The sequence below is a fragment of the Primulina tabacum genome, chromosome 18 (genome assembly GCF_025594145.1).
Source record: "Primulina tabacum isolate GXHZ01 chromosome 18, ASM2559414v2, whole genome shotgun sequence".
Taxonomy (NCBI): Eukaryota; Viridiplantae; Streptophyta; class Magnoliopsida; order Lamiales; family Gesneriaceae; genus Primulina; species Primulina tabacum.
The window spans coordinates 505,704-514,819 of NC_134567.1; positions in this window are offsets into that span (position 1 = coordinate 505,704).

The window sequence follows — 9,116 nt, forward strand, 5'->3', positions numbered from 1 at the left end:
AAGTGATCAAATCAGTGAAGGTCAAGTGGCTTAATCATTCCGATGAGGAAGCTACTTGGGAGTCAGAGTCAGAGATGCAAAGTCGCTTTCCAGATTTATTCGGTGAGTTCTAATTTCGAGGACGCAATTTTATTTAAGGGGGGGAGTGTTGTAGTACCCGAAAAACCAATATGCGTAGATATATGCATAATTTCTATTATTTAATTTTAAATGGTTATTATTTTAAGAAATTGTTGATTTAATTGCATTTAAATCATTTATGTAGTTTTTAAGGATTTTTAAATCGCGCATTTCAAATTTTAGCTTTTTAGATATATACGCGAGACCGGACCGGAGATAGAAAATCAGAGATAAATTTTATGATCCAAAAATATTCCTAAATTTATTTCGAACTAAGAAATAATTTATTTTAATGAAATCAAGTGTAGTTAAGTCTACTTTAATTAATTAATCATCAATTTAATTGTAGGCTTCTTAATTCATCAAGATTATGCTTAATTAACCTTTTAATCAAGCTTATCTAGCCTAGGATTCTACTTAGCAAAACTTAAACAAATGTTACAATAATTGGCAGCCTACTCTCGGTCATATTCTACTCCACACAATCCCAACTTGACACCATTTAACTCCCCCAACAACAAGAAAACATAGGCCACCCATTCATCATGCATGTTCCCCCCAACTTGACATCATTTACTCCTCCATGCACCACCTTATTTGACCACAAGCCTTCACCACCTTCTTCACTCCTACCTAGCACGAAATGATAGAGATTTAGCAGCTCCCATTCTTGGCCAAGACAACAACAATAGCAAGGTGTCTTCATTTCCGTTGCCGTGTCTCCCGATCCGACGTATCGTGTTGTTTATTGTAAAAAACAACTTAAGGCATGTATATATGGTTTCTTTGCTCTTCAATCAAGTCATATATCTATTTTTAAACCATTACATGTTCTTGATCCATGATAAAACCGAAATGTTGACAGCAACTACACAAAAAATTTCTGCACAGATTTTTCGGCTTCCCCTTGTGCTTCACGGTTTTGGCTTGTTTTGTGGTTCAGAAGGTTGGCTCGATTTCCAGGCACCCAAGGCTGAATCTAGGCATGTAATAGGGTGAGTTAGGATCATGTTGGTCCATTAGTTTAAGCCCCCAACTCGCTGGATTCAAGACCTGACAGCAACTCCACCATAGTTGCAAGTTGAGTCTCGAAATTTCTGGTTTTGATTGTTCAAGGAGGTTCGAATCTTGGTTGGCTTTTGGGCCTATAACCATGGTTAGGACCTTCCCTTAGCATGTCTAGGACGTGACCAAGATGGCCTTTCAAGGCTTGGTTCATGGTCCCATCGGTTTTTAAAACAAAACAAACACATGTCCCTCGTTTCATTTTTCTGATTTTTGTGAGTGAGTTTCGGCTCTTGAGGTTTTGGATGGATCTTGGTTGGCTTTTAGCCCTTAACCTTGGTTCATACAACACTTCATCATGTCCAAATTGAGCCATGGTTGATCATATGACCACTGGAATGACACATGACAGCAAGCGATCCAAACAATCGCATGGTACAGAATTTTTCTGTGTTCTTTGTTTGAGCTGTGTGTCGTCCTAGGTGTTTGGGTGGATTGTGGTTGTCCTAGTACCCTTAGCCACGGTTCAAGTTACTCCTTAGGATGTTGGTAAGAGACTTTGGTCGGTGGTTCAAGCCCCAATGACCATTAGCCTTGTAATCGAAGCGAAGCAAGCACAGCTGCTGCCGCTGGAATTTTGCAGCAGCTTTGCTGCGGTTCAGAGGTCACGTACGAGTTCTTGATTGGCTTTTAGCCTATGTATTTGGACTGGACAGTACCTTATTGAGTTAGGAATGTCATGTTTTTTGCCCTTCGTGATCTGGTTAAGTTTAGAGGACGTACGAGAATTTACGGTGCAATGTGCCAAAGTGACTCTCGAAAGAGCGTTTCATGATTTTGGCCTCCATGCACAATTTTCATGTATTACAGCCCTTGGTATATATTTTCCAGTATTTTAGGTGTATTTTAATCATGACTAAACTGATGGTTTAATGTTGGTTCGGGTTGGTACGGAGTCATGGTTAGATACTAAGTTTGTTGGGCGTAATTGTCTCGTTTTTGGTTCCGTTATGACATGTTGGTCAACTTAAAATTATTTTCATGGTTCTCATGCTAGAATCAAGTCGCAGCGAGCCTGGGAACAATCCAACTCAATTGTTAAAATAACACATGAATTTAATTAAATTACGTGCATAAAAAAATAGAAAAAGTTTATTTTTGAGATATATGCGATATGTCTTGTGGCCACCTCACGCTTATGGGATTGCAGCTTATGGGATTATTACTTCACCCGGTGACTTATGACCGGTTCATGTTTATGTATGGGTACGGATATCCAGTCCAAGGGCTGTGATGATCTCTACCGCCCAGTATATCGTGGTTTAGTCTGATCAGACGATTCTTGTTATGTTATGTTACGTTATGGGCCACTTGCGTAGAACATTATCTCAACAGAAAATTATGATATGCTATTTTATGACAGGGCTCTATCGAGCAAACATTTTACGTACGATTATCGGTTATGCACGTATTTATAATTATTCATGGCACGATTTTCACGTTACGCTTTACGATATGATATCTTTACATGGCATGAAATTTTATGATATATTTACTTGTTATTCACGTTATATGCATGCTGAGTCTTTGGACTCACTAGATTGATGTAGGTACTGACGATGCAGAGGCTGAGGGCGGGGACCAGTGAGTTAGCTCGGATCGGCGGTAGTACGAACCCGAGGACCTCACGTTTAGTTATTCAGTTTTATGTTCAAACTCTTGTTATAAATTTTATATATTTTAAGTTATTGTTTAAAACATTATTCAGTTTCCGCTGCTATGTTTATGTTAAACCATCGGGTTATTTTACGAAAGTTTTTATACGTTGCAAGTTATTTATTTAAAGAGAAAATTTTTAATAATTCCGCAAAAATTATGAATACGAAATTACGGGCCCTCACAATTTTAGAAGTACTTTGATGATTTTATGATTATTCTATCGATGACATTCTGATATATTCGAAGATTATGACTGATTATGCCGAACATTTGAGAATGGTGTTGAGTATTTCGAGAACAAAGAAATTGCATGAAAAACTTTCAAAATGTGAATTTTGGCTGAGACAGAGTGTATGTTTGGGGCATAGTATATCCAAAGATGGTATAGCGGGTGATCTGAACCACGTTGAAGGCGTGATCAGTTAGCCAAGACCGACGTTAGTGTCAGAAATTCGCAGTTTTATGAGTTTAGCAGATCAGTATCGATGATTGATGTTACGAATCTGATTGAATATTGCTGTTGTTCTGAATCTGCGTGTGAAAGAGATAGTAGACCGTGGAGAATTTATATGGTGCAGGCCGAACCAGAGCTAATTTTGAGAATTAAAGCGGCTCAGAAAGTTGATCAGAACATTCAGAACTCGATATCGATGGTCAGAGCAGGGCATCGGTCAGAATATCAGGTATGTGATGGTGTACTGTATGTGAATAATCGTCTTGTTGTGCCGAATGTTTCAGATTTGAAACGAAAAATTTTGTCAGAAGCACACAGCAGTCGATTCAGTATTCGTCCTGGTAGTAGGAAAATGTACAATAATTTGAAAAAGACAGTTTGGTGAAAACAGATGAAAGCTGATATTGCCGAATTTGTATCCAAGTGTCTGAATTGCCAACAGTTAAAAACGGAAAGAAAGAAACCAGAAGATCTGTTACAGAGTTTGTCCATTCCTGAATGAAATGGGATCACATTTCCATGGACTTCGTAATGAAATTACCGCGTTCCTCCCGAGGTTGTAATGTGAGTTGAGTTGTTATTGATAGATTAATCAAATCAGTATGTTTTATTTTGTACAAGATGACGTACAGACATGAACAGATGGTCGAGATCTATATCAGAAAGGTGGTCAGATTACATGGAGTGCCGAAGTCGATTGTATCAGACCGTGATCCTCGGTTTACTTCGCACTTTTGGCACAGTTTGCAGCAGGCTCTAGGTACGAAGTTACATCTGAGTACCGCATATCATCCACAGACCGACGGACAGTCAGAGCGGACTATTCAAACACTATAGGATATGCTTAAAGCTGTAGTGCTAGATTTTGGCACTAGTTGGCAAAATTCTTTGCCACTTTTTGAGTTTTCATACAACAGCAGCTATCAGACGAGTATAGAGATGGCACTATTTGAAGCGTTGTACGGCAAGAAGTGTAGATCCCCTCTGTATTGAGATGACATATCCGAGGTACCTGAGATTGGACCTGATATGATACGAGAGATGACAGAAAAGGTGAAGATGATTCAGAGAAAATGAAGACAGCTCAAGATAGACATGCCAATGTTCGACGTAGACCGTTGGTAATTGAGGCACGAGATAGAGTATTCTTGAGGATTCCTTCGTTCAGAGACATTGTCAAATTTGGCAAGAAAGGGAAGTATATTTCCGATGCTTCACATATTCTTCAGTCCGATAAGGCAGAACTAGAGAAGATTTTGAGTTATTTCAAAAATCCGATCCGGATTGTTGAATATAAAGAAAAGCAGCTCAGAACGAAGACTATTCCGCTTGTGAAAGTTCAGTGGAGTCGTCATGGCATCGAAGAAGCTGCGTGGGAGACTGAATCATATATAAGACAGAAGTTTCCATAATTATTTCACTGATGTGAGTTTATTATTTAGTTTCTAGTCTCTATTCCTTCTTGTATCTGATTTGATATCTGATTTGATTGCATGTGATTTCGGGGACGAAATCGGATCTTAGGAGGGGAGAAATGTAATGCCCGGGAATTTTGATTATTGTAATCTGAAATGATTGGTTGATAAATTGATGTGATTATAGACAGAACGGATCAGACCGGGAAAGACGAAAGAAGAACTGAATTATTTGCGAGGACTGAGCCCCTCGCGCATATGCGCGACAAGACCCGCGCATATGCGCGGGTATGGCAGAGGACCTCGCGCATATGCGTGGCGATGGTGCACGCATATGCGCGAGTTACTGTGATGGATACGCACCGAGACATAGTGTCTCGCGCATATGCGCGAGACGTGCAGCGTGAAGATTAAGCCACATGGCTTGGACATGCATGATATATATGTCAAAAGTTGTATTTTCTTCAGAATTCAGCAAGAAGAAAGAAAGAAACGAGCCAAAATCCTCCCAGCTTCCTCAGAGTTTAGAAATTGATTTGTTCATAATCCATCCGTCCAATTTTCAATCCGACTTCAGTACCGTGTTCCTATCGACGAGAGCTTCAACTGGACGTAAGTTTTACTACGTTTTGTTATGATTCGAAAATATGATATTGAAGGAATAAGATATGATTCATATACGGTGTTCTTGATTTAGTAGACATCGTATAATCGAATCCGGATTGAAGAACGGATATCATATGAATTTGTTATGATTTTTTGAATTGATTTGATTGAGATTATACCGATTTGATATCAGAATTGTGTTGTTATCGATTATGAGTTGTGGGAATTGATATCTGTTGGTTTGTATTGCTTGGTATATTGAGATTGTGCCGTTATGCCGTTGAAACAGAATTTGATTGAGTTCTGATTATATCCAGTATTGATTTGAGTGATGTATTTATATTATACTCCTCGATATCGTAATTTCCAGATTGAGTATTGACAGGCTTCGGATTCAAGACTTCGACTTTGTCAGACCGACAGAAAGAAAGGTATAAATCAATGTTGATCTGGGATTGCACAACTCGAGTTAGATTTAACTTGAGTTTCTCAAAAATCACATACTGAATTGTCATTGCCTCGATGTCTGAGATTGATATGCTTATTCTATTGATTTATAGTTAAGCATATGTTATGTGAAGAGTCATGGGCGGATGTGCCTAGTCTTTGGGCTGAGGTGCCTGATATTTGGCGGAGATGCCAAGTCTTTGGCAGAGGTGCCAAGACTCCGGACGTTTGGTCATATCGATGTTGCCTAGGAGTGGAGTGACTTCTATCGCGGAGATTCGATATAGAGAGGACTAAAGTCCGTAAATAAGAACGTACCGCCACCACAATCGAGAGAGTAGGTGTGAGATTGTTACGTTCTTATTCAGATCGGGATCCCTAGATTAGGACAGAGTCGAGTCAGAGATTGTGAGTAAGAGTTTGATTTACAGTTTTATTTCGCTTCAGGTCTTTCAGATTTGATACATGTTGTTGATATTTGTTTCATGTTTTATATATGTTTATATGATTTCCTGTATACATGATTTATACTGGGAATGTATTTCTCACCGGAGTTATCCGGCTGTTGTTGTGTTTGTATGTGTGCATGACAATAGGTGGGACAAGATCAAGGTCAAGACGAGGATGAGAGATTATACTTTAGCGTGGAGATTCGGACCCAGAAGTAGAATATGTTTCAGCACTTGATATTTAATGGTTGAACTCTAGTTGATTTTAATGTAATTTTACCAGACTTGTACTTTTATTTCGATGTTAATATTAAATGGATAATCATGTGTTGCTCACTTAATTAATACATGTTCCGCATTTAAAAAAAAAATTTAGACCCAGTTTATTTAATTGATCCAATTATTCCCGAAGACGATTATTAATGAATTAGCGTCCGGGTCCTCACACCCTATCAAACCCTCAATGCACCAACTCGAAAACTAGCACCCCTAGGCTCCACCAGCTCGCACCAGCCACAAACCAAGCCACCTAAGACCTAGACTAGAACCTACTGGTCCCAAATAACCGAGGCTTGCAGCGCCACACATGCCCAAACCCTCAAACAAACGATGAACACCCCACGCACCTAGTTGTGGCCAAAAACATGATCAACCAATCAAGCCACTTCTCACCCTACTCACTTCGATTTGCTACCAAACCAGCAACTCACGTCTCTCTCCTTGACCTGTCACGGACCCAAGTGGGTCAGCTCCTTGGCCAAGATTGAACCATGCATCGCCGCGACTATAATCCTCTCGATCTACTCGCCATACACATGCACACGCTGAAGCCTACAACGCCTTCGATCAACCGGGATTTTACATGGTTTGCAGCTTCCATCCTTCATGCAACTCGATTCCTACAAAACCTTATCAACCAAAACAGCAGCCCCCTTGCATAGATCATAACAAAAACATGAGTGTAAAAAAAAAAAGATGCATGATTTACCCAAAACCAAAAACCTCCATGCTAAGCTTTGGATCGAGAAATCCTTAAACAAATGAAAACATAAGAGCATACATATAACGTTTAAGATGCATAAATAAAAGTACGTGGCATGCCATGAAGAATTCTACGCAAGAACGACGAAGAACGAGCGTCGGAAGATCGCCAGATGAATTTTCTTGCAACAAAAGTATATTTCCAAAGCCTAGCTGCTATGGGGTGTTGAAAACCGAGAGAAAACTGATAGGTGGAGAGGGTGTCGGCTGATGGAGGAATAATTAGGTTTAGGGAGTGATTAGGGTGTTAATTAAAATGCCGAAGTATGCACTAATGGGTCCTAGGAAATTTTAAAAAAAATTTCAAGCCCAATAAGCTTAAAATTAGGCCCATTAAGTCCAAACACACTCCCGGAAAATATTACGTTTTGGTAAGTTTTTTTAAAAATATTAGCCGAATCCTCAAAAAGTCCCCCGCTTCGATAAAATTTGCATACCGCTGAAAAATATGCTCTGACGGGTAAAAATACCCAACAAAGCTCATTTCTTGAAAAATACATTTAAAACTATCTTATATTAATTAATAAAAATTAATCATGTAATAAAAATAATTTTCCTGATAATTCTTGGTCTCGTTCCTTATCCGAGCGCGAAATGCATCTAGAAACCCTAATACATGAACTTTTAAAATTTCATGAAATAAATCCTATCATGCGAAAATAATGCATAAAAGTAATTAAACACATAATTAAATAAAATCCTAGATTACATGCATTAAGGTTAAGTGAATTAAATTTCCTGGACCTTACAACATATCCCCAAAAGGATGACGGCAACTCCATGAACCCCATCATAGACCGAACCATGTCCATCAAAGTCTGGTTACGACGCTCTAAGACACCATTCAACTGCGATGTAGCAGGCGGAGTCCACTACGAGAGAATCTCGTTCTCCCTAAGATATTCTTGGAACTCGGCACTCAAGTATTCACCACCTCGATCCGATCGAAGTGACTTGATGCTTCATCCCAACTGTTTCTCTACTTCAATTCTGAATTCTTTGAACCTTTCAAAGGCTTCAGATTTGTATTTCATCAAATACACATACCCATACCTCGAAAAATCATCAGTAAAGGTGATGAAGTAGGCATGTCCATGCTTAGAGGTGATACTAAGCGGACCGCACACATCGGTATGGATCAAATCCAATAATCTTTTGGCTAACTCCACGTGGCCCTTAAAGGGAATTTTGGTCATCTTTCCTTTCAGACAGGATTCACAAGTTGTGAGAAAATTAATTTCAGACATATCAAACATGCCTACTCCCAATAGTTTGTTCATCCTTCTTAGGAAAATATGTCCTAATCGAGCATGCCATAATTGTGCCGAATTTAGAGTATCTTGTATTCGCTTATTTGTTGTTTTTATTGTTTGGACATTGTTTAGTGGAATATCTTTCAATTTTAAGTTATAGAGATCGTTTCAAGTTCACCAGTACCAATTAAACATTCATTCTTGTAAATGTTGCAAACACGTTTGCCAAATAAACAAGAATATTCATATTTATCTAGTATAGAAATGGAAACAATGTTTTTCACCAAATCAGGTACAAACAAAACATTTCTTAAAATTAACCTAAAATCATTGTTCAACAATAAGTAACATCTCCAATAGCCTTGGCAGCAACTCTTGCCTCATTGCCCATCCTCAAGAAGGTCTCACCTTCCCTTAGTCTCCTACTTCTTCCCATCACCTGCAAATCATTACAGAGATGTGAGCCACAACCGGTATCTAATACTCAAGAAGTAGAATTAATTAAAATATTTACTTCAATATAGAACATACCATTTCCAGAACCTTTATGGGCAAGATATTCTATGTAGTTACGCCTCCAATGTCCAGGCTTCTTGCAGTGATGACA